Source organism: Dasypus novemcinctus, chromosome 22 (genome assembly GCF_030445035.2).
Source record: "Dasypus novemcinctus isolate mDasNov1 chromosome 22, mDasNov1.1.hap2, whole genome shotgun sequence".
Classification (NCBI taxonomy): domain Eukaryota; kingdom Metazoa; phylum Chordata; class Mammalia; order Cingulata; family Dasypodidae; genus Dasypus; species Dasypus novemcinctus.
Window position 1 is genome coordinate 4,351,323 of NC_080694.1, and position 26,567 is coordinate 4,377,889.

Consider the following 26,567-nt stretch of genomic DNA (forward strand, 5'->3'; position numbering starts at 1 on the left):
CTTTAAATACACTCTTACAATGTGTCAGAATCGCATGCTCTACACCCTCACCAACAATTGGTGCATCCAGATTTATTTTGACAATATACTGAATTTGTAGTAGTATGTCATTGTGGTCTTACTTTTTTTTCTTTAGGTGTTTTTAAAACTTGTTTTAAAAATTAAAGTCTATAATTCATATATGAGCAATCATAAAACTCCTAGGGAATGTAGTTTTCTTTTCATTTTCCTTCAAAAATAATGGTACAGGGCATATGATACCTATGTTTCTGATTCTTTAAATTCCTTTCCAGGTTTTATAAATTATATATAACTTCATGTGGTTTATGATGTGGATTTCTGTGGTCCTTTGTTTTCTAGAAAAAAAATCATTTGGAGTGGGGTGGGGGGTGGGGGGTATATGGGGATCTCATATTTTTTTGAATGTAACATTTAAAAGAAAATAAAGAAAAAAATCAAAAATATATTTACTTTATGTGAAATTCATTGTGTGTATTTTTCTCCTCTTCATTTCTTCTCCAAAAGTTTCATGAAATTCTTTCTTAAATTGATTCTGAATATATATCCCAAATTATTATAATATTGGTTATTATATTTAATTATATAATGCATTTCATTTTCATTTTGCATAGATTGCAAGACAGGAAAAAATTTCATTTTTCCCATTATGTTAACCAGTTTTTCTTGTAATATTTTCTGAGATATACACATGTATTCCCACTGCATTATGATACTATATCTATCATGTTTTACATATTACCATATTATTAATACTAGTTAGTCTCTGTTCTGTTAAATTGTTAACTTGTCTGTTTGTGTGCCATGCTACAATCTTTACTTGTAATTGTTTTAGAATTGCTATTTGATTTATGCTTTTATGATTGTTGTATCTTAACATGAGCATAAGATTAATTTTATTTTTCTAAATCAATGTAAGCATTTTAAAATTAACAACAAAGAAATAACAAAGATATCTGAAAATCATAATTATTACAGATCATTTGATATGTGTACATGAAATTAGTAATACATAAAAATACATAAAATCATTATAGTTAATATATGCATGGAATCATGACAAAACACTTTAATAAAATTTTCCTTGTTAGAAATTGCTTTTTAATTTCTTTACTCAGTATGTTTTGTCAATATTTAAAACTATTGCCATACATTTTACTAAAATATTAGTGTATGTGTGAATTTCAAGAAGATTACTGTGAAAACAATAATCTCTATGTTTTAATGGTTAATATTTTTATTAGAGAATTTGTGAGTTTACAAATGAATCAAGCATACCATACAGGATTCCCATCATAAATTTCCCTATAACCAGAACCTCACAATCTTGTGACATATTTTTTACAAATGTTGAAAGACACCTTTATAATATTACTGCTATCTATAGTCCATAGCTTATGCTTGTATTTTTTCCACAAACCATTTTATTATTAACATCATGTATTAGTACTGCATATTTATATAGTTCCTAAGAGAATGTTCTTATATTTACACTGTTAACCATAGTCCCTCACCCACCATGGAGTTCACTGTGTTATATAGCCTCCTGTCTTGTACAATCCACCAAAGTGTACATTCAGTGGCTCTCAGGTTCGTCACAGAAATATGCTTTCATCACTTAATCCATTTTAGAATGTCTTCATTTTTCCAGAGACCACATACCCTTTTATATCTCCCTATTGTTGACCCTTTGCATTGATATACTTTGTTTGCCATTGCTTCAGAAATATTACATTACTATCGTTACCTGTAGTCTACAAATTACCTTAGTTTTTTCCCCAACTATCACCATATTTTTAACACCTTGTAATGGAAGAACATTCTTGTATTTGTACTATTAACTACAATCCTAATTCAGCATCAGGCACTATGTTACACAATCCCTAGATTATCCACTAGGTTTCAATTAACATTAACCTCCTCTGACTACCCCTGTCAACCACATTCACATTTATAAATTGGCAGTGTTAATTATACTCATGATAATGTGTTATCAACTCTAGCCATTTCCACACATTTGTAATCCACCTTATGAAATAGTCTACATACCTCCAGGATCACACACCCCTTTCTCAAGCCATATTCTGTCTCCTAGTAACCAATTCTTTATAGCTTAACTCCATAAATTTAATCATTATATTTAGTTCATATAACTGAGACCATACAGTGTCTGTTCCTATGACTTATTTCACTCAATGTAATGTCCTCAGGTTCATCCATGATATCATATGCATCCCAACTTCATTTCTTCTGACAGCTAAATAGTCTTTCATCATATGTATATACCATATTCTCATATTTGTGCTGTTAATCAGAGTTCACTATGTTATATGGCCCCATACCGTGTACACTCAGAGACTCTCAATTTCATCACAGAGTTTTGCTGTCATCACGCCAGAGGTCATTCAGTTAAGGTGTCACCTATTTTAATCCAATTACTGGAGACCTTTATGGGCAGAAAGAAACTCAGACATCTAAAGACCCACAAAGGTATAACGTAGAAGCCAAAATCAACAGAATCAAGAAGAGAAGTGAGGCAAGATGGTCACTGAGTGAACTTGCCTTTGCGGTAGGTCCCGGGAGGAGACGGTTGGGCATGGCTGGAGGCTTTCCAAAGCCGGGCTTTTTCGGGATTTTTGCAGGGCAGAAGTGCCTGGACATGGATTGGGTGGAAAGGTAACAGAGAGGATTGGTCTAGTAGATATAGTTTGGGTTCTATTGCCTGTGGGTGAGACCCGCGCGGGCTCCTCCCTGCTGGGGGTGGGGGGAGTCGTGGTTCAGCCCAGCGGCACCGATTTTACACGGCTCTGAGCTGTCGAGGAGTTCACGAGCTCTGAGCGAGCTGTGCACGGGTTGATGCGACGGGTCGCCTTTGCAGTGGGATTTGGGAAGATAGACGGTGCTTTGTTTTGAAGCGGGAGAAACTTATGATTGCGAAAATAAACAATAGTGCTTCTGCCTGAAGCCCCGCCCCCAAAAGCCCGGCAGCCGGTCTCCGACCCAAATAGGCTGTAGGCAATAAAGAGACGTAATCAGAAAGTTGTATTAGGCTGCGGCAAGGGAGGGGGATACGTATGGAAGCAGATTAGGGAATATTTTGCGAAGCTTGGGAAATCCGATTTTCGAATCTGTTTTCGGCGTCACAGGCCCGGCTTCAGATCTGTACTAGCAAAGTGGCTGCGGTGTAGAGGCGCCCTCTAGTGGCAGAGGTTTGGAATCACAGGACGGGAGCTGTCTAAAAGCTGAAGTGAAATATACTAATGAGCCCAGCTAAGTAAATGAATTGCAGGGTTCAGTCATAATATAAAGTTTGCGGATCTGACTTCCCCCTTAAGGCTGGCACCCAGCTGAGGGGATCCCAGAGGGCTGTATTACACTGCGGGGCTCCCAGGCTTCCTGTAGACCAGATTGGAGGGTGCCAAGTCTGAATTCCCTAAAATCTGGTGGCCCACACCACAGAGACTCACATCTCTTGAGACCTCAATATCTCAGACTTTCCATCCCTGAATCCATCACGCACTGAGGTCCATCTGAGGTCCTTAAATACCCTAGCCTTCAACGTTGGCGTTCTTTCCTTATCGTTTCATTTTGTTTTGTCTTTATTTTCATTTTGACTTATTCTTTACTTTTCTCAATTTCCTGATTGCTAACACCGCATTATCCCCTAGTCTTCTCTCACAGCGTATCCCCCAAAGTCTTTCTTTTACTCAGTTATTTAAGGCTTTTTTTCGTGGTAGGTGCTGTGAAGTGGGTGTTTTAATTCTGGGTCGTGCATATCTGTTTTTTTTTTCTTTCCCCTATCTGTTCCCCACCCCTTGCCCATCCCCTTCTACTTTCTTCCTCTCGTCCCTTCCCCCCCACTTTCTTTTTTTTTTTTCTTTCTTTTTTTCTGTTGTCTCTCTCCCTCTTGTCCCTCATATTCTACTTAGTTTATTTTAACTCAATTATAAAATAGGTGCGGCAGGAAACACCTCACATTCGCTGGGGTTTTCTCATCCTCCACTGCCTCATTTCTGTGTGAACTGATTTAGCCTACCTGCACTATCCTCTTCCCCCTATACCTTGATACCCGCCACCATCTACTGGCTCTCCCATATTCCACCTCCCACCTCCCTTTCTTCGATCCACGAAGGGTCTAAGTCTTAACTTCTAATACCTATGTTTTGTTTTCTGTCTGTTATCCACTCTTGAAACTATTACCATTTTTTTTCTCTTTCCCTCTCTCACGAAATCAATAGCTTTTTAGCTCATACCATAATCCTACCATATTCAATCACCTACCTCATAATAGGTACTCTACCTACTGCTATAACTCTACACAATTTACATAAATCTAACCTCCATCCTCCCAGATCTCATATTCTTGCTTTGCTAACATATATCACCAATATTACTTTACACTTTTCCCTTGCTTACACAATTGCCTTCCCCCAACACTAATACTTTCCTTTAAAGTGAACTTAACCAACAACAAGAAACTAGAATAAGAAGAAAAAAGTGACAAAGAGAAGATATAACACCTATGCAAAAATAACAGCTAATTAACCTCCAAGAGCAGACAAAGAAGCTAAGGAACTGATTAAATCCGTCAAGATAAAGAGATGAACAGAAAGCAACAAAAATCTACAAACCAAACCAGTAATCAGGAAAACATGGCTGAATCCAATCAACAAACCAATAATCACGAAGGGGAGCAAAACTTGGCACAAGCAATGAAAGATCTCAGAACATTTATCACCGACAAATTTGATGAAGTAATGAAAGAGGTTAACAACATGAAGACATCACTTGGAGGGGAAATTGCAGACATACACAAAAAGATAACAGATATGATGGGAATGGACACCACAGTTCAAAAAATCAAAAATACACTTGCAGCAAATATCAGCAGACTAGAAGAGACAGAGCAGAGAATTAGTGATGTGGAAGACAGTACTTCAGAAATCAAACAGATAGTAGAAGGGGTCAATAAGAAGATAGAAAAAATCCAGTTAGGATTTAGGGACCTGAATGACAATGCAAAACGCTCAAACATACGTATTATAGGCATTCCAGAAGGTGAAGAGAAGGGAAAGGGGTCAGAAGGAATGCTGCAGGAAATAATGGCTGAAAACTTCCCAAATCTACTGAAAGAGACAGATGTACATATACAAGAAGCACAGCGCACTCCACAAGTCATAAACCCCAACAGGCCCACCCCAAGACATATACTTGTCAAATTATCCAATGCTCAAGACAAAGAGAAAATCCTAAAAGCAGCAAGAGAAAAGAAAACCATCACATACAAGGGAAGCTCAATTAGATTAAGTGCTGATTTCTCTTCTGAAACCATGGAGGCAAGAAGGCAGTGGTATGATATAGTCAAGGTACTAAAGGAAAGAAATTTCCAACCAAGAATACTCTATCCAGCTAAATTAGCATTCAAACATGATGGAGAGTTCAAAATATTCGCAGACAAACAGAAACTGAAAGAGTATACCAACAAGAAACCTCCCCTTCAAGAAATTCTAAAGGGAGTTCTACAGGAAGAAAGGAAAAAACAGGAAAGGCAGAGTTGGAGGAGAGTATAAGACCAACAACAATAACAAAAAAGACAAAAAAATATACAAACAAAATATGACAAACACAAATCCAATCAAAATATGGCTAGCACAAATAATTCCTTGACAGTAATAACACTGAATGTCAATGGATTAAACTCACCTATCAAAAGATTCAGACTGGGACATTGGATAAGGAAATATGACCCATCCATATGCTTTCTACAAGAGACACATCTTAGACCCAGAGACGCATGGAGATTGAAAGTGAATGGCTGGAAAACAATCATACAAGCTAACAATAACCAAAAAAAGGCAGGAGTAGCTATATTAATATCAGACAAAATAGACTTTAAATGTGAAACAATTGTGAGAGACAAAGAAGGATACTACATTTTAGTGAAAGGAAAAATCTGTCAAGAAGATCGAACAATCATAAATATCTATGCCCCTAACAAGGGTGCCTCTAAATACGTCAGGCAAACATTGGAAAAACTAAGTGAAAGAATAGATACATCTACAATTATAGTGGGAGATTTTAATACACCACTATCAACTCTGGACAGAACATCTCAAAAGAGAATCAATAAAGAAACAAAACATCTGAAAAGTATATTAGAGGAGCTGGATCTAATAGATATATATAGATCGCTACACCCAAACACAGCAGGATATACATTTTTCTCAAGCGCACATGGATCATTCTCCAAGATAGATCATATGCTAGGCCACAAAGAAAGGCTGAACGAATTCAGAAAGATTGAAATCATACAAAACATTATCTCTGACCACAGTGGAGTCAAGCTGGAGATTTGCAAGGGACAGAAGCCCAGATTTCACACCACAATTTGGAAATTAAACAGCACACTCTTAGAAGAACAGTGGGTCAAAGAGGAAATCTCAAAAGAAATCAATGACTACCTTGAAACAAATGATAATGATAACACAACATACCAAAATTTATGGGATGCAGCAAAAGCAGTACTGAGAGGGAAGTTTATAGCCATAAATTCATATATCAAAAAAGAAGAAAAAGCAAAAATTGAAGAACTAACTGCACATTTGAAGGAATTAGAAAAACAACAACAAAGTAACCCAACAGGAAGAAGAAGGAAGGAAATAACAAAGATAAGAGCAGAACTAAATGAAATAGAAAATAAGAAAGCACTTGAACAGATAAACAAGACCAAGAGCTGGTTTTTTGAGAAGATTAACAAAATTGACAAACCTTTAGCAACACTAACAAAGAAAAAAAGAGAGAAGATGCAAATACACAAAATAAGAAATGAGAAAGGCGATATCACCACTGACCCCACAGAAATAAAGACTATCATAAGAGGATATTTTGAAAAACTATATTCCAACAAAAATGACAATCTAGAGGAAATGGACAAATTCCTAGAAACACATAAGCAGCCCATATTGACAAAAGAAGAAATTGATGATCTTAACAAACCAATCACAAGCAGAGAGATAGAATCAGTTATGAAAAATCTCCCAACTAAGAAGAGCCCAGGGCCAGATGGCTTCACAGGTGAATTCTACAAAACATTCCGGAAAGAACTGACACCAATCCTGCTGAAACTATTCCAAAAAATCGAAACAGAAAGAACATTACCCAACTCCTTCTACGATGCCAACATTACCCTAGTACCAAAGCCAAACAAAGACATCACAAGAAAGGAAAATTACAGACCAATTTCTCTAATGAATCTAGACGCAAAAATACTTAACAAAATACTTGCTAATCGTATTCAACAACACATTAAACGTATTATACACCGCGACCAAGTGGGATTCATCCCAGGTATGCAAGGATGGTTCAACATAAGAAAATCAATCAACGTAATACACCATATAAACAGATTGAAGGAAAAAAATCACATGATTATATCTATTGATGCAGAAAAAGCATTTGACAAAATACAGCACCCTTTCTTGATAAAAACACTCCAAAAGATTGGAATACAAGGAAATTTTTTGAACATGATAAAGAGTATATATGAAAAACCTAAAGCCAATATTGTTTACAATGGAGAAATCCTAGACTCCTTCCCTCTAAACTCAGGAACAAGACAAGGATACCCACTGTCTCCGCTCCTATTTAACATTGTCTTAGAAGTACTTGCTCGAGCACTGAGGCAAGAACCAGAAATAAAAGGCATTCAAATTGGAAAGGAAGAAGTCAAAATTTCATTATTTGCAGATGACATGATCCTATACATAGAAAACCCTGAGAGATCTACAACGAAGATTCTAGAACTCATAAATGAGTTTAGTAAAGTCGCAGGTTATAAGATCAATGCGCAAAAATCAGTAGCATTTCTGTACACTAATAATGACCAAGATCAGGAGGAAATCAAGAAACAAATACCATTCACAATAGTAAATAAAAAAATCAAATACTTAGGAATAAATTTAACTAAAGAGGTAAAGAACTTATACACTGAGAACTATACAAGATTGTTCAAGGAAATCAAAGAAGACCTAAATAAATGGAAGACTATTCCTTGTTCATGGATAGGAAGACTGAATATTATTAAGATGTCTATCCTACCAAAACTGATCTACACATTCAATGCAATCCCAATAAAAATCAATGCAGCCTTCTTTAAGGAACTAGAAAAACTAACTATGAAATTTATTTGGAAAGGAAAGAGACCCCGAATAGCCAAAGACATACTGAAAAAGAAAAATGAAATTGGAGGAATCACACTACCTGACTTCAAAACATACTACAAAGCTACAGTGGTGAAAACAGCATGGTATTGGCATAAGGAGAGACACATAGACCAATGGAATCGAATGGAAAGCTCTGATATAGAACCTCACATACACAGCCACATAATATTTGATAAAGCCACCAAACCCTCTCAACTGGGAGAGAGTGGCCTATTCAACAAATGGTGTCTGGAGAACTGGATAGCCATATGTAGAAGAATGAAAGAGGATTACCATTTCACACCTTTTACAAAGATCAACTCAAGATGGATCAAAGACCTAAATATAAGAGCCAAGACCATAAAAACCTTAGAAAGCAGTGTAGGGAAACATCTACAGGACCTTGTAATAGGAAATGGATTTATGAATATCTCACCAAAAGCTTGAGCAGCAAAAGAACTAATAGATAAATGGGACTACCTCAAAATTAAAGCCTTCTGCACCTCAAAGGAGTTTGTCAAGAAAGTAAAAAGGGAGCCCACACAGTGGGAGAAAATATTTGGCAATCATATATCTGATAAGAAACTTATAACGTGCATATATAAAGAACTTCTATATCTTGAAAATAAAAAGATAAACAACCCATTTATAAAATGGGAAAAAGACTTAAACAGACACTTCTCCGAAGAAGAAATACAAATGGCAAAAAAGCACATGAAAAAATGTTCCAAATCTCTAGCTATCAGGGAAATGCAAATCAAAACTACCATGAGATACCATCTTACACCCATAAGATTGGCAGCTATGAAAAAAACAGAAGAATACAAGTGCTGGAGAGGATGTGAAGGAAGGGGAACACTCATCCACTGCTGGTGGGAATGCAGAAGGATCCAACCGTTCTGGAGGACAGTATGGCGGTTTCTCAAAAAACTAGCCATAGATTTGCCATATGACCCAGCAATACCACTGCTGGGTATATACCCAGCAGAACTGAAAACAAGGACACAAACAGATATATGTACACCAATGTTCATAGCAGCATTGTTCACTATTGCCAAAAGTTGGAATCAACCCAAATGCCCATCAACAGATGAGTGGATCAATAAAATGTGGTATATACACACAATGGAATACTACTCGGCTGTAAGAACAAACACACTACAAACACATGTGATAACATGGATGAATCTTGAGAACCTTATGTTGAGTGAAGCAACCCAGACATTGAAGGACAAATACTACATGACCTCAATGATATGAAATAAACAAGCTGCCTTAGATAGCAAGAGACTGAACGATAGGCTTACAGGAAATCGGAGGGTGGAGGAAGGATATGAGCTGATGTCTGCAGGGGTGGAATTTAAGACGAGATGGTGGTAAGTATGAACACAAAGAAGAGATAAAAGGGGGGCAAGGGGTTGCCTTTGGTTGGGGCTTTGGGGGTTTGAGGGTGGCTGGGGAGGGACGGATGGGTAACATTGCCCAAAAGTGGGGGGAGGGAGGGGTAGCATACGAACACAGGAGAGGGTCAGGTGTTGGTGGAGAGTAAAATGCCGAGAAAATCATATCAAAATATAATAAAGAGGGTTACCTGTTTAGAATGCTCAGAGGGGGGGTCTGATGCAGGACGGGCTCCTGGGGAATGTCTAAATGCTCATTCTGCCAGAGTGGGTGTCACCATGGGGTAGAAACCCAAGTAGTGAGAGTGGGGGTGGACCCACATCCTGGGGAGGACTAATGCCACCAAATAGAGGGAACTGTATCCCTCGAGAGCAAGGGTGGCTCCCAGGGCATTGGGGCAGTTGAGCAAGTTAAGTCCTGAACACTATTCCATCTATCTCTGGAAGTGGCTCCTCAGGAAACAGAGGTTGGCTGTCACTGTGGGCACCAAGGTGGAAGGGAAAATGGACGTTAAATGTGTGGAACCAAGGTAAATGGGGGATAAGAGAGGAGTTTCTTGAGAGTACACAAGAATGGATATAAAACATGTAATATTACACCATAACATATAGGAGATGACAGACTGATAATGTAAACCATAATGTAAAACATAGGATAACTAAGAATGTAAAGAACTGTATATCCTAAAGTATGCACCATAATGTAAGCACAGATGTCACCTTGTTAGAAAGCTAATGTCTCAGACTCTGTACATCACGTTAAGTAAATATGATATGAATAGGGTGTAAGAGTATCGCTGTGGAAGGAAAAAGGTTTTGTGGTGGATGTATGGGAGTGCTGTATATTATATATATGCATTGCTGTGGTCTAGGACTCCTGTGAAGAGAAGCTGAATAATTGGGGGGGGGGGGGGGAAAGATATGATGTAGAATTTTTTCAAGTCAACATTCTTTATCTAAGTTCTTTATCTAACTTTATCCAAGTTCTTTATCTAACCTTTAAATCCATCGCTATATGCCATTCCCTAGTAAGGGACCATGACATTATATTGGGCTTCAAATTTCGGGGAGTTCTGGATCACAGAGTGTTTCAACAATGGCAATGGAGGGATACTGGTATGGGATACCAATGACAGGTAATATATGGCTGACAGGGAGCTGTACAGAACATATGTCCAGGGTGCATGGTAATGTTTGGATATACTCATAGTGGCAACAATTAAAAACCACAGCAGCGGGGGTACTGGGTTCCTGGCCAATGGTGTTCTGTCGTGGTCCCTAGGGGAGCAGCGATAGTCTCCCAGGTACAGCGGTGGGGACCGGGAGGGAGTGAGGGTTCAACAGTGAGCCCCTGATGCTAATGACTATGCTTGTGAGCTGATAAGCCTAAAATAAGAACAAGGCCTAGAGCAACATTGTGCCTGGGAATTTCCTCCTGTCAGCCTTCATGTTACTCAAATGTGGCCAGTCTCGAAGCCAAACTCAGCATGTAAATGCAATGCCTTCCCCCCAGCGTGGGACATGACACCCAGGGATGAGCCTCCCTGGCACCGAGGGACCACTATCAACTACCAACTGATGATGGAACTGGAAAATGACCTTATACGGAAGGTTCAATGTGGATCAGCAGAATATCCCTGTCTACATAAAATAACATGACTTTAAAATGCTGTTTGACCTAAAGTAAGGGGGAAATGGAAAAGAGAAATGAGTTTATATGGCTACGAGTTTCTAAAAAAGAGTCTGGAGGCTGGCAGAAGGATTGCCCTCATGCACAACTGAGCAGAGTCAGAGAGACAGATAAAGCAGATACAACCCCCAGATATCGGTTCCTTCGAGGGCTAAAGAGACCCATGGGAGTTATGGTCATGGCCGATGGGGTTAACTACCAGGTCAGATGGCCCCTTTTTGGAACTGGTGTTTATGTGTGATGAATCTGGACTCAGATGGGATCTTCCTTCATAAGACTTTCATGCTAAGGTGATGGAGGTGCAGTTAATGTTGGGGTTTAAGATATATTTAGCGGGTTTGAATCTCTGGACTGACAATGTGATAGCCAGGTCCTGAGCCTCAACAGACTCCAGCACCTACAATATGATTTATTGGACTTATCACACTCAGCTAAGATGGAGTTGAAGAAGGACAACCACCACACCATGGAGCCTAGAGTGATTACAACTGAAAGTGGGAGGATTGCATCCAACATCCATGTGGAATCTGAGCCTCCTCTTGACATAGAGGTGCAATGGACACAACCAATCCAATGTCCACATAGAAGAGGTGGCATTGGATTGGGAAAAGTGGACATGGTGGCTGATGGGTATGGGGAAAGGCAGGAAGAGATGAGAGGTGGAGGCGTCTTTGGGACATGGAGCTGCCCTGGATGGTGCTTCAGAGGAAATCACCGGACATTGTAAAACCTCACAGGGCCCACTGGATGGAATGGAGGAGAGTATGGGCCATGATGTGGACCATTGACTATGAGGTGCAGAGATGACCAAAGATGTACTTACCAAATGCAATGGATGTGTCATGATGATGGGAACGAGTGTTGCTGGGGGGGGGGGGGGGGGAGAGGTGGGGGGGGTGGGGTTGAATGGGACCTCACATATATATTTTTAATGTAATATTATTACAAAATCAATTAAAAAAATGTAAAAATAAATAAATAAATAAATCTACACTGTAACAAAAAAAAAAAAAGAAATCTACTAGAGGAAATAAATTCAGAAAAGCTACAGTATAAGATAAACACTAAAAAAAATCAGTTGTTTTTCCATACTAGGAAAGAACACTCTGAAATGGGCATTAAACATCAATTCTAGTAGCTGCAACAACTACTCTGCAGTTCATTGACATCACCCAGGGTAACTAACAAGGAGGTGGGGATGGACATCCACCATACCAAGAAACTGAGGGAGTCTACAACTGCAAGCAAGAGAGTCCCATCCATCAGCCATATGGGATTGAAGCCTCCTCTCAATTAGAGGTGGAGTAGGTATTCCCATCCCAGAATCCTCAGGATTGGGGAATAAAATATGGATGAGAATGGACTTACTAACATTCTACTATAGACTTACTGGTATTCCAGCAATGGAAGAAATTATATCATTGATGTGGAGACAGTGGCTGCTGGAGGTGCTGAAGGCAGAGAAAGGGAAAAAGAGGTGTAATATGGGAGCATTTTTGGAACATGAAATTGTCTTTACTGACACTACAAAAACAGATACAGGCCGCTATATATCCTAAAAAATTGAATGAGAGTGAGTAGAAAGAATGTAAGCTATAATCCATGCTTCCTGGCAATGCTCCAAAAGCGTTCATCAATTGCAATGAATGTACCATATTAATGAAAGAAGTTGTTAATGTGGGGAAGGGTGGGAGGTGTGTGGAATGCGGCATTTGGAAATCCCTTATTTTTTTGTGTAACATTTTCTATAACCTAAGTACATTTGAAAAAATAAAAAATATCTTCTAAAACATTCCATTCACTATAGCCTCTAAAAGAATAAAATACCTGATAATGAGTTTAAATAAAGAGATGAATGACCTGTACACTGAAAACTGCAAAGCACTTAATTAAATTTGACCTAAATTATGACCTAATTAATTTTAATTAATTAATTAAAGATGATCTAAATAAAAAAAAAAAAAGAAGAGAAGTGCAAGGTCAGTACATGCTGCCATGCGTCTTGCCATGTGACAAGCTGAGGATCAAGGATTGCCAGCATCCAGTCCTAGAATCCTAGTAATTCCTTGATGACATCTAGATTTGAACTTTCTTTTAGCCTCAAGCCCATGAGTAAATAATTTTTCATTTTTTTTAGCCAACCCATTATATGATATTCGCTTGAGCAGTCCAGGAAACTAAAACAGAACTGCACAATGCAAATAATGAATTATAGGTTAAACCATGGACTATAGTAAAGAATGCAATTATAAAATAATTACAATAAATTTACCTACCATTTCAAGTTATTAATAATAGGGGGGAATATCCAAATCCTGCATTTATGCATGATTGTTCTCTAATAAAAAATAGCTCATAAAAAAGTACATTGCCCTTGGGGTATAAATTTACTATATCAATCTTTCTATCTATCTAATCCATTCTTCTATGAATATCTATGCAATTTTCTATCTGTGTCTATTCATTTATGTATTACTTCTAGGAATATGTGTATGCTTGTGGTTATATTATTTTGGTCATGGATCCACTTTAAAATTTTTGTCTGATTTGAAATACTATAGTAATGATGAAGAGTAATAACAGATAAACAGCTGAAAATACACTTAATGTGTGGAATTCAAAACCAGTAACAATATTGATGTGATGCTGAAAAACTTCTCAAAAGACAGAGTGAAATGACCAAAATGGATAACGGATAAATAGAAAAACTGATTCTAGTACAACTCCTTATGTTTTTATGTATATGTTCTTATATATTTATTCCCAATCTGAGAAAGGCTAGGTGTAATACCAAAGAAAATGAGAAAGTAACACTGAAGGTGTTTTCGAATCACACTTATGAGATTTAATCACTTGGTATGTTTGGGAAGTTCATATTTTTCTTCTCCCTTATTCTGAAATCAATTCTGCTATTAGCAAGATATCATAAAGAAGGTTGAATTAGGAATGGTAATATCTGAAAATAATGGAAAGAATAGGAAAGTAGAGCAAATGGATATCAAACTATTATGCATAAATACTAACTTTATATTTGTAAGAAAAGCACACTGTTCTGTTTGAAATGAAATATATGAAATTGAAGACAAAAGCAAAACCTACATATTTAATCATGACATAAAATATAAAGAGATATTAAAGATATTATCTTAACCAGGAAAATTGTTTCGGATATGAGGATTTAAAATGTCATGGATTTCAAGTTTTCAACTCCCTAATGCCAGCATGCACTTTTTAGACTATGCCTGAATGAATGGACTATGAGCTATCCACTTCAAATGGTCACTGAAAGGAAGAATTAGCATGAGAGATATACAGAGAAAAATATTGGTCTAAATTAGTAAAGTAAGAAAGTAGGAAAGGAAGCTGTGGGAGACAGATTGCTGCAAAAATGGTATTTGATTTAAAAAAAAAAACATGATACATTTCCAACAAATCAGTTACTTCAAAAATAAATTAGTAGGTAAGTCAAAATTCTGCAAAAATATCCGAGGGTGATTTTCATGCTAATAGTGCTCCTGTAAACATGGGGAACCTTCCTAAAACCCAACAAATTTTCTTTAAGAAGTGTGGCAAGCACCAAACTTACAAACTAACACAATACAAAAAGGTTCAGATTTTTATATATGCCCAGGGAAAGTGGCTATTACTGGAAGCAAAGCAGCTATGGTGAACAGATTAAGCTCTTTTTTTTTTTTTTTGGAAGAAGGTTAAAACTACAATGAAAGTTGTGCTGAGACTTCAATGCATAGGATCTATGTACAGTTCCAAGAGAATACTGGCTATAAAAATGTATAAACTTTTATAACTGTGTGAACACAAGAAGAGAAAGAGTAAAATAATATACATGTAAGGTTCATTGTTTCATTATGAAGTCAATAAAATCTTGAGGTTATATTTAAAAAATTGTATGGGAGTGAGATTTAAAAATATAATACATCCTAATTAAATTATATCTATCTGAATAATGTAAGTGCTTTTTAACTAGAAAATTAGATACAGTCATCCATGTCAACAACAGAGTTTAAAGGTAAAATAGTATAAAAGTCATTCCTTGTTTGTAGAAGAGATTTCTGTCCTAATAAAAATCTTATTCAAGATGAAAGCAGTTAATGACTTACAAGGGTAAAGCCTCACTTTGAAAAATTAATAATTAAAATGGTATTTTTCTAGCTAAAATAACATAGAACTTAAAATATGCATATTGGAAGCATCCTTTGATAGGAACTCTCAAGTTGTCCCATAGAGAAAAGGCCTGTTCTGCTCTCTCTTGAACAGCATCCCAGCAGAGGTAGCTGTAGAAGCAGAAGAGGATCTGTCTGGGTGTTTCAGGTGGCCTGAGGACAATGCAGGCCACATCACCATCACATGCTCCTCTTTCCTCAAAAATTAAAAAGCTAAGATGGGAAGAGGGGAAGAATTCTAGGGTAACAACTGACCCACCTCACTCAACTTCTCTGAAAATCACAGGATGTGTGTTTCTGTGGTCTCACCTCAATTTGAAGGTGCTACCTCTCCTTTTCAGAAAAGTCTCTGCACTGCTCAAACTCAAGTTGGCCCTTCCTTTGGCACCCTGATAGTCCTTTAAACAGCTGCTCTGCCAGCCTTTCTGCTCACTTTTCCCTCAGCACAAATAAATGGGTGGCACAGCTGTGGCCTGGAGGACTATAGAGGTCTGTGCTTAACAAAGGTATTTCTCTGCCTATCTTTGTGAGCATTGGGATGGATCAGAGGAACCTCCAGGAATTTTACATGAAAATTTTACTATTCCACTGAAGTCCCTTTGTCTCCATGGGGGGCAAATGTCTCTATACCAAGGTTATATTTCAATGGGTAAACGGAGGGAAAAAAAAAATATCATTGGGCTTTGTAGAGGTACCGCTGTAGAAATGACCAAGTTCCCTTGAAATTCTGGCTCAAGAATGAGAGAACAGATAGTCTTCCCTCATTTGGATTTTGAGACCAACACCACCACCTCAAGGATCCTTGCCCAACCCATCTATGGGTGGGGCTCTTTGGGAACTTACATCATTTTCTGGATGGTGTTAATTACTAAATATATTTTTGGGATTGATGTATTATCTTTTTGTACCCTTCATATCCTTCATCCCAAGACTTGGTGAGGATGGTTACAGCTAAGGCCACACTGACTCATGGGTGTGAGTCACATTGAGCCTCACTGACTCATAGGCTTGGATAGTCACCTGAAGATTTTGGTCAGACAACCAAATCTCTCCTGAAGGCTTAGGTCTTTGGGAAAGAATCAGTTCTTCTCTTGAGAGTGACATTTTCAACATGCAAAGTAAGACATCACATGAAAAATCTTCACACACTTCACACCCCACTCCTCCCACATCAATAACCTCTTTCATCATTTTGGCACATTCATTTCATTTGGTGAATACATTTTGGAGCACTGTTGCACCACATGGATTATAGTTTACATTGCAGTTTACACTCTTCCTCAGTCCATTCAGTGGGTTATGACAGGATATATAACATCCACCATCTGTCCCTGCAATATCATTAGGACAAGTCCAAGTCCTGAATATGGCCCCACATCATACCCCTTCTTCCTTCTCCATGCCCTCAGCAACTATCGTGGCCACTTTCTCCATATCAATGCTACAATTTTTTTCCATTAGTAGTCACAATAGTTCTATAGTAGGATATCAGTAAATCCATTCTAATTTATATTTCATTCCTCCACCTTGTGGACCCTGGGACAGTGATCCACCTCTATATCGAGAGGGGCTTGGTATTTGCTTAACTTTAAACACAAAACACAGGAAACAAAAGAAAAAGATAAATGGGACCTCCTCAAAATTAAACACTTTTGTACCTCAAAAGACATTTCTCAATGGGAGAAAATATTAGGAAATCACATATCTGATAAAGGTATAATATCAATGATAGATTAAGAAATCATTCAACTCAGTAGCAAATATAACATGATCATTGCTGCAGAAGGGGGAAAAGTGTTTGATGTTGGATATATGGGAGTCCCCTATATTGTATATGTGAATTTACTGTGATCTAAAATTTTTTCGAAGAAAAAATAAATTTTTTTAAAAAAAGGATGTTGACAATGAGGAAGAAATGAAATAATTGCCTTGCCACTGTACATACAGGGTAACACCTATTAATTATGAAAGGCTAAATGTAAAAAGCAAAGTTTGAGGATAGTTTTCATTTTTTAATAAATTTAAAAAAATTTTTATTTTTACTTTATTTTAGATTTTCTGAATTAGTATGTATTCTATTTCTAATCTTTAAACCTATCGTTATTATTTCATTTTCCAAGTAATTGAATTTGTCAATATAATAGGCTCCATTTTTGAAGTTTTGGACCACAGAGATGTTTAACTATGGTAGGCGAGGAATGCTGCTGTGTGGTGTTATTGATGGGGGACACATGACTGGGAGGGAGGTATCCAGGGAATATATGTAGGGTATATAAAAATGTACAGATAATCCTTGGGTATTTTCATAGTGGTTACAGTTGCAAATGACAACTAAGAGAGTGCTGATCTCCTAGCCAGGGCAGCTCTGTCATTTTCCCCAATGGAACAGCAAAAATCTCCCAAGTGCAAGGGCAAAAACTAGTGAAGAAGGATGGTCCAATGATGAGCACTTGATACTGATGACTGTTCTTGTGAGCCTGTGTGCCTGAGGTTTAAACTGGGCTTAGAAGTGGAGGGTGCCTAAGAGTTACCTCCTGAGAGCCTCCATATTGTTCAAATGTGGCCAGACTAAGACAAACTCAGCATATAAATACATTGCCTTTCCCTCAGTGTGGGACATGACACCTGGGGATGAGCCTGGCACTAAGGGATTATTACCAATCACTAACAGGTGATTTAACTAGAAAAAGACCCTGAATAAAAGTGGGATATGGTAAAGACAAATGAGTTTATAGGGCTAAGAGTCTTAAAAAAAGAGTCAGGAGGTCATCAGAAGGGTAGCACGTACACATGCCTCAGTAGCATCTGAGTGACAGCCAGAGTAGATGCAACCCCAGGTACTAGTGCTCCTGAGGACTACCGAGACACATAATTTCTATGGTCATGACAAATGGCTGTGGAGTTTGGTGCCTTGTCAGTGGACCCTACTTGGGAATTTGTGTTCCTGAGTGTGATGGAGTTGGACTCGGATGTGACTTTTCTACACATGCCTCTTCTGTCCCTTTTACTGAGCCTGCGTTTTGCACTGGGGTTGGTGTATATTCGGGAGACTTAAATCTCTCGACTGGCCATGTGCCAGATGGGATCTGAGGCTCAACAGAGTCACAACTCCTACTCTCCAGCTTATTGGACTTACCCGGGTCAGCTAACAAGGATGTGAAGATGGTCAGCCACCATACCAGGGAACTAAGAGTGCCTACAACTCCAAGCAGGAGAATTGCATCCATCAACCATGAGGGATCTAAGACCCCTCTTAATATAGAGGTAGAGTGGACATCACCATCCCAGGGTCTACAGGATGGAAGATTAAAATATGGATTAGAGTGGAGTTAATGGTATTCTACTATAAAACCATTGTGACTAGTAATGGAAGAAACTGTAGCTTTGATGTGGAGAAATTTATGATCTATGTGTCTTCACAAATTAAAAAAATATAAAAACACAAAAAAAGAAAAACTACATGATTAAAAATGGGCAAAAAACTTGGAAAAATCATTGTCCAAAAAGAAATACAAATGGCAAAGCAAAAAATGACACAATGTTCTACATCATTAGCAATTATGTAAATGCAACTCAAAACTAAAATGAGATATCATTTCATACCTATTAGACTGCCATAGTTGGAAAAGTATAAAAGTTAGAAAGGCTGTGGAGAAATAGGAATGCTTATCCCTGTTGGTAGAAATTTAGAATGATATAGCTACTGTGGAGGACTGTTTGGTAGTTACTAAGGAAGTTGACTATAGACTTGCCATATGACCAAGAAATACCCAGAAGAATAGTGAGCAGTTACACAAATAGACATCTGCACACCGATGTCCACAGAAGCATTAATTATAACAGCCAAAGTTGGAAACAACCTAGGTATTCATCAGCTGGGGAATGGATAAACAAATTGTGGTATATACACACAACAGAATATTATATATTGGTAAGAAGAAATGAACTCATGAAACATATGATCACATGGATGAAACTGGGGTACAATATGTTGACTGAAGCAAGCTAGACACAAAAGGACAAATACTATATGATTATGCTATTATGAGTTAAACATATTGCATAAATTCATGGCATTAATAATTTGAATACAGATTATCAGAAAATAGAAAGAGGGTAGAGAATGGAATGTTGATGGTTAACATGGAAACTTAAGACACATATGAAAAAAAGACACATATGGAAACAATAAAAATATATAGATAAAAATGACATATAATTCAAATTATGTATATATCAAGTGTAATTAAACTCAGATTTCATTTTTAAGTATTTTTAATCAATATTATCCATTTTGGGGAACTCAAAATATCTTCTTAATATTTTTCCTAGGGCAGTGTTAATAGCTCTATTCTGCAGGCTATTGATGATAGGTTTTATGAATGGGGCACCATGGAGTGGGACATGCTCAAGAGAAATTTAAAAGAGATGTGGTTTTTTTTTTTTGCAATGGGACTTAGGACAGCAATAATCATAGAAATCACAAACAAAATGAGAATTGTCCACAGAAAACTGCAAAACATTGTTAAATAAAATAAAAGACCTAAATAAATGGAAGACAATCCTGAATTCATGTATTGGAAGACTAAATATTGTTACGATTTCAATTCTACACAAAGTCATTTACAGATTCCAAACAATCCCAAACAAACTTAAAACAACCTTCTTTACAAAAATAGGAAAGCTAATCAGCATATTTATATGGTAGGTATGGCATCCTGGAGGGAAAAACCAACTGTTAAAAGAAGAACAAGGTTGGAGAATTTGATTTTCCTATCTTAAAATTATTTTCAAAAAAGCAATGAATGGATTAAAAACTATGGTGTATATACATGATGGAGTGCTATGCAGTGGTTAGAAAAAATGACCTAAATAAATGGAAGATAATCCTGTGTTCATGTATTGGAAAACTAAATATTATTAAGATTTCAATTCTACCCAAAGTGATTTACAGATTCCTATACAACAGGAGAAAGTATTCAGAAACCACATATCAGATAAAAGATTAATATTGAGGATACATAATGAAATCCTTCAAATTAACAAAAAAATAAATAAACACAAATAAAACATGGACAAAGACCAGACTTCTCCCTAAAGATGATTTACAAATGGTCAGAAAGAACATGAAAAAATGTTCAACATCATTAGCCATCAAGGAAATGCAAATCTAAACCACAATGAGATACCATTTCACACCCCTTTGAATGGTGGCTAGTAAAAACAGAAAATAACAAGTATAGTAGTAACAATAGGATGCAATGAAATCATGCATCACTGGTGTTAATTTAAAATGGTGCAGGCACTCTGGAAGACAATTTGGTAGTTCCTCAGAAAGCTAAGTATAGAGCTATCATATGACCCATTCATAGCACTAGTAGATATATATCCAAAACAACTGAAAGCAGGGACTGAAACAGGTATTTGAACACCAATGCTCATAGTGGCATTATTCAAAACTGCCAAAAGATGGAAGCAACCCAGTGTCCATCAACCAATGAATGGATAAATTTTATATATATATATAAATTAAATTATACATATATAAATTATATATATATACATATATATATATATATGCAATGGAATATCAATCAGTTACAAAAAGTAATGAAGTCCTGAAACATGCCACAACATGGATGACATCACACTGAGTAAAATAAGCAAGACATAAAAGTAAAAATATTGTTTGATCACACTGATTTGATACAATTATGAAATGAAAGTTTCTTGAGTCAGAATCTAGAATATAGTTTACATGGTTAGGTTAGAGAATAGGAAGTTAAGTCTTAAAATGTACAGTATTCTTATTTGGATTGCTGGAAATGTTTTGGTAATGGATGGTAGTGAGGAAGCACAACATTGTGAATGGAATTAAAACACTGAAATATATATTTGAATATGATTAAAAGGGGAAATGTTGAATTGTATATTTGGTAATAGAAAAAACATTTTAAATAATCCATGGAACTACACTGCACAAAGTATGGGCCATAAGATGAACCATAGATTTTCATTAATAGTGCAATTATAAAAATATGCTATGATCAATTGTAACAACTGATCCACAACAATGCAGTGTGTTGGTGATGGGGTACTAATGGGAACCTTATATTTTTATGCATGATTGTTCTGTAACCCAAAACTTCTCTAATAAAGGAAAAAACTAATAAAAAATTCAATGACTTACCATTTCATACACAAATAATGCATGATCTCACTGATAAAAAAAGAATTAGAATAAGCCAACCCATAATGTAAGAATCTAGGATATAGGTTACCAGGGGATAGGGTGGGGGTAGGGAATAGGGAGTGAAAAAATATAGTGTTTATATTTGAGATGATGGAAAGGTTTGTTAATAGATGGTGGTAAAGGTAGCACAATTTTGTGAATGAAATTAATAGCACTGAACTATACATATGCTTAAAAGGGGAAAATTTTGGTAGAATAAAAAATTTCAAATACACATGAGAACGCACAACACAACGAACCCAAATTTAAATCATACACTTTGATTAATTGTACAATTATAAATGTGTGTTTCTATAAATTGTAACAAGTGTACCACACTAATGGAGGTTTTTAATAAAAAGGTGGCATATGGAATATTGTATTTTATGCATGATTTTTCTGGCAACCCATATCTCTAATTAGAAAAAGAAAAAACAGCAGCTAAACATATCCTTTTCCCCTGACTGTAAATGCCATATAGAAAGGAGCTCCAAATTTGGGGATGGAGAGACTGATATTGGACTGAGTTTTTCTTTTAGGAACAAGGTGATTTTTAGATAGCATTCGAATTTTATTATCAAAAATGACTGACCAATATTTCACAAGGAGCCCAGAAAAATATGATTGACAGTATCGGTCTGAAATATCAAATGGGAATGACTACAGTGTTTTCTATTAGCACATTACTGAGTCTAATTTATTTGGTGAAGTTGTACAGATGGAAATTAGGAGGAAATAGAAATAAAAGAGTGCGAAATTTGCAATGAATTCCAAAGTAAATTTAGCCCTGTTTTAGGAAGAGTACTTATAATTTCTCCTGCATTACATAGTCTGGTACTGCAGTTGACGTTTATCACTTATATTAAGTTTCCCCTGCTGTATATAGCTGCTATTTAAATCTCTTTAGTTTATTTGCATTTATATTTTCTAAAAGAAGTCATACATGCAATATTTCCCTTATTTGTATTTCACATGAGGTTTCACTATGTTCCATGGTCGCATATGACGTTTTTTAGCTTTCCTTCTAGTATATTACTTCTTTAAGTAAACATGTATCTGAGAGGAAGATTGAAAGAAAAATTATTTGGTGTTTCAATCAGGATATCCACAATAGTCAAGTGATTACTTATCTCAAAAGAACAACCGTAATTACAATAGAGATTCTGTTGATAGTTCCTTGTTTATTGGGGGCAAGTTATTCATACAGTGTATTTTTAGGCTATGTTCTACCAGTATGAGAGAAGTCGGGGACATAAGTCCAAACTGCTTATTGAGCAGGGCTATTTATCTTATTAGGTTTGAAATAACAACATCAATAACAATAATAGCAATAATAATAACAGCAATATCCATAATAACTATATTGATAACCTAAAGTTATTTTTATTTACACATCATAATAAAAATTATTTTAGTTATTAGGTAAAGTGTTTTATATGACATTATTTTCAGCATCATGAACAACAGTATATGAAACATAAATAATTTACATATTTTCATAAGTAAAAATAAAACTAAGACACATCAGGTGAATTTTAATGTAATCAAAAGTAAAAGTCATGAATTATTATTAGTGAAGAAAAAAAGGAACACTTCAAATATTTGCCATATTCAAGTATTGGACAAAATCTATTATAAAAGAAAGTTTCAACTAAAAAATAATATTGTATTAAATGGAATCACACTCTGTAGTATCTTTAAAATTTTGAAGAACTGATTAATCTACCCTAAAATTAAAATTGATGCATAATGGTCAAGGCAGACAGCTCATCTTTTGAAGTGGTACCGTTAAAAAAACATAATATTAATAAGTACTTAATACAGTACAGTATTGATGCAGTACTAATTATATCAAAGGAACAGAGCAATGCTAAAAATATTTGCACATATTTAAGGTTATTTAATATCTTAATAAAGAGTTTGCCCAAACAAAATAGAAGTAGATTGTTTCATAGATGATGACAGGAATACTGTGTTCCCAGAGGAAGAAAATTCACCTGCATACTTTCTTTCTTTCTTTATATTTGTGGAACACAAGAACATTGAAATTCTACTTTTAAAAGGTCAGACTACAGAACTAATAGGAAAAAAAGAAACTCTTGCAAACTTGCATAGTTATGAACTTCTTTAACAATATGTAAACACGCAAAATACTGTAAAAAATAATTTGTTGCTAAATGAATGTTATCTCAATCAAGGAGAACAAATAGACAAAATTAACAGGTGAACAGAACAATGAGAGATGGTTTCTGTTGTTCCAGTTTAGAGGTAATAAACATCAGTTAATAAATATTCAAAATTTTTCAAATTAAAGGATTATGGACAGATGCCCACATTCATAGACAAAGATAATATATTGAAAAGATAATTTGTCTATGGCTATGATTATAATCTCTAATTAATAATATAAAACATGAAAACTCAGACCAAAACAAAACACACCATATAAATAAAAGAAAGGCAATAATGGAAAGCTTCGCCATGCTCTATGAAGAATATGATGCAAGCAAAATTTTGATACAGTGCTGATTAGATTATAAATGAAAAAAGATAAGGTTGAAATCAAAATAATATAGTAAGCTAAGTGTTGGTAGTCATGGATTAGGATATGGATAAAAATAGTAGGTACTAATATGTACTCTTCAGTAGTTAGAACAATAAGAAACCATTTCTTATACTTTAACAATTCTTACTGACCATTGTGTTAAGCAACCAAATGAACATTACTAAGACTTTTAACAATAATATTTATTATAATTAATAAAACATCAAATACACACTGATATTTGCATTCAAATTTATTAAAATTTATATAGCAATTTTAGGTGAAGGGCACCTGCTTGTGTGTTTTGTCCAGTTGGTGATTAAATAACTGTTATAGTTTTATTCAATTAAAATTAGCCTAGTTCAATGTTATCTACATATCTGTACACCAGGAAGATAGGAGAAGCTTTTTGTTGTTGTTAATATACTGTCACACACATACAGACAGAATGATAGAAAAAACTGTACACAGGATTAAACACTATATAAATAATACTAGAGGCAGTTTTCCAGGTTTTTGCAAACTCTTTTTTCTATCACAAAAGGATCCTGAAGCTTGTGTAACTTCTGGAATTTCATCACATATCTGCCATCATCATCAGCCTGCAATGTAACTGATCTCTGGAATCCCTTTAATCCACCCCATTGTGTTTTATTAAATGACCTCATGTGCAGAAATGTCCATACCTTAATTCATCATTATAGTGCTATCATGTCTTTATCTTTTGTCACTATAAATGATGAATAGTGTATACATCAAATCTTTATTAGATATTTCAGTATTTTATGATATACATTTTCCACATTTTGTCTTCATTCATTGTCTGCATGGCTTCAAGATAGTAGATCACTGTTTCCCTAATGTGAATATCAACTGCCTTCTTTCTCCACACTGCTATCTCTCTACTGTGTAGACTGTATGTTGCACATAGTTAGGAATATAGATTGGTGTATTCATAGGATTAAGGACTTCCCTATGTAATTCATCTAGAAACCATAATGCTTAATATCATAAACATAATGTGTAAGTTAAACTGAAAAAGTGTTCCCTATTCAAGCATATATTCTTATATGTAATCAAGTAATGAGCATGAATAACAATTGTATTAGATGGTGAATACTGAGAGACCATAGGGCATAAATGTGCAAGATAGAATGAACTGAGTTTTCTTCCCAACTTCCCACCCAATACAGTGTGAATATGAGAAAGTGAATAACACTTCCAGATCTTTCTTCAGTTAAACCTACATGAGGATATTATGAATATACCACAAATTAAATATTTACATTTACTAGTTTGCATTTGAAAAAAGTTACAAGAACATTTTATTCAAGCAAATTCTCAGCTCAGTGATTAACTACTCCTTGTTAAAAAATCAAGTGTGTAATTTAAGAAATTTGATCTAAATTTCAAGATGATATTTTATACATATTATTTTTCCTTCACTGATTATTGATACATTACTTCCCATTAAAAAATGAATCCCTTAGAGTTAACTGGAAAGACCTACTAAACATTCTTCCCAGGGCCCTTTTAATCTCTTTGTTCCTCAGGCTAAAGATGATGGGGTTTATGAAGGGGGGCACCATGGTATAGAACATGGCTATAAGGAGGGTATAGATTGTTGATTCATTTGAGATGGGGCCTAAACAAGCAAAGATTCCAGAAATGATAAATAAAACAAAAGTAGCTAATTGGGGAGAGCAGGTTGACAAGGCTTTGTTACGGGCTTCCACAGAACGCATCTGGAGCACAGTTGAAAATATCTTAACATATGAGGTAAATAAGATGACAAAGCAGAGTAAGACAAGGCAAGAACTTACAGCAAGTGTCACAGTTTCAGAAAACTGCACAGTTGGAGATGAGATGCTCATAACTTGAGGAATGTCACAGAAATATTGATGGATCACACTGGATTCTGTGAAGGGAAGCCTGAACATGGTGACTGTGTGGATTGCAGAATAGACCAGCCCAACAGTCCACGAGCCACCTATTATCTGTGTGCACAAATGTGAGGTCATAATGACCCCATAATGCAGGGGGTGGCAAATAGCAACATAACGGTCATAGGACATCACCACCAGGAAAAAATACTCTGTGGATGTAAATAAGATAAATAGGAAAGTCTGAGCAGTACATTCTTTGAGAGAAATCAAATTGCTGCCTGTCAGAGAATTCACAACATATTTGGGAACAGTAACTGAGATACAACCCAAATCTATAAAGGATAAATTTCCAATAAAGAAATACATGGGTAAGTGAAGATGTGGGTCCATCAAAATAACAGTAATGGTTAGAAG

At 35.9% G+C, this 26,567-nt stretch overlaps 1 long non-coding RNA gene across 2 annotated transcripts in view; it reads right to left on the reverse strand.

The window, feature by feature from the left end:
- Positions 1-26,176, reverse strand: part of LOC139437364 (uncharacterized) — a 203,252-nt gene extending 177,076 nt beyond the window's left edge. For both annotated transcript variants that reach the window (XR_011647120.1, XR_011647121.1), the window contains exon 1: positions 26,091-26,176. This is a non-coding gene — a long non-coding RNA (uncharacterized lncRNA). The remainder of the gene's footprint in view (positions 1-26,090) is intronic.
- Positions 26,177-26,567: the final 391 nt, after the last annotated feature.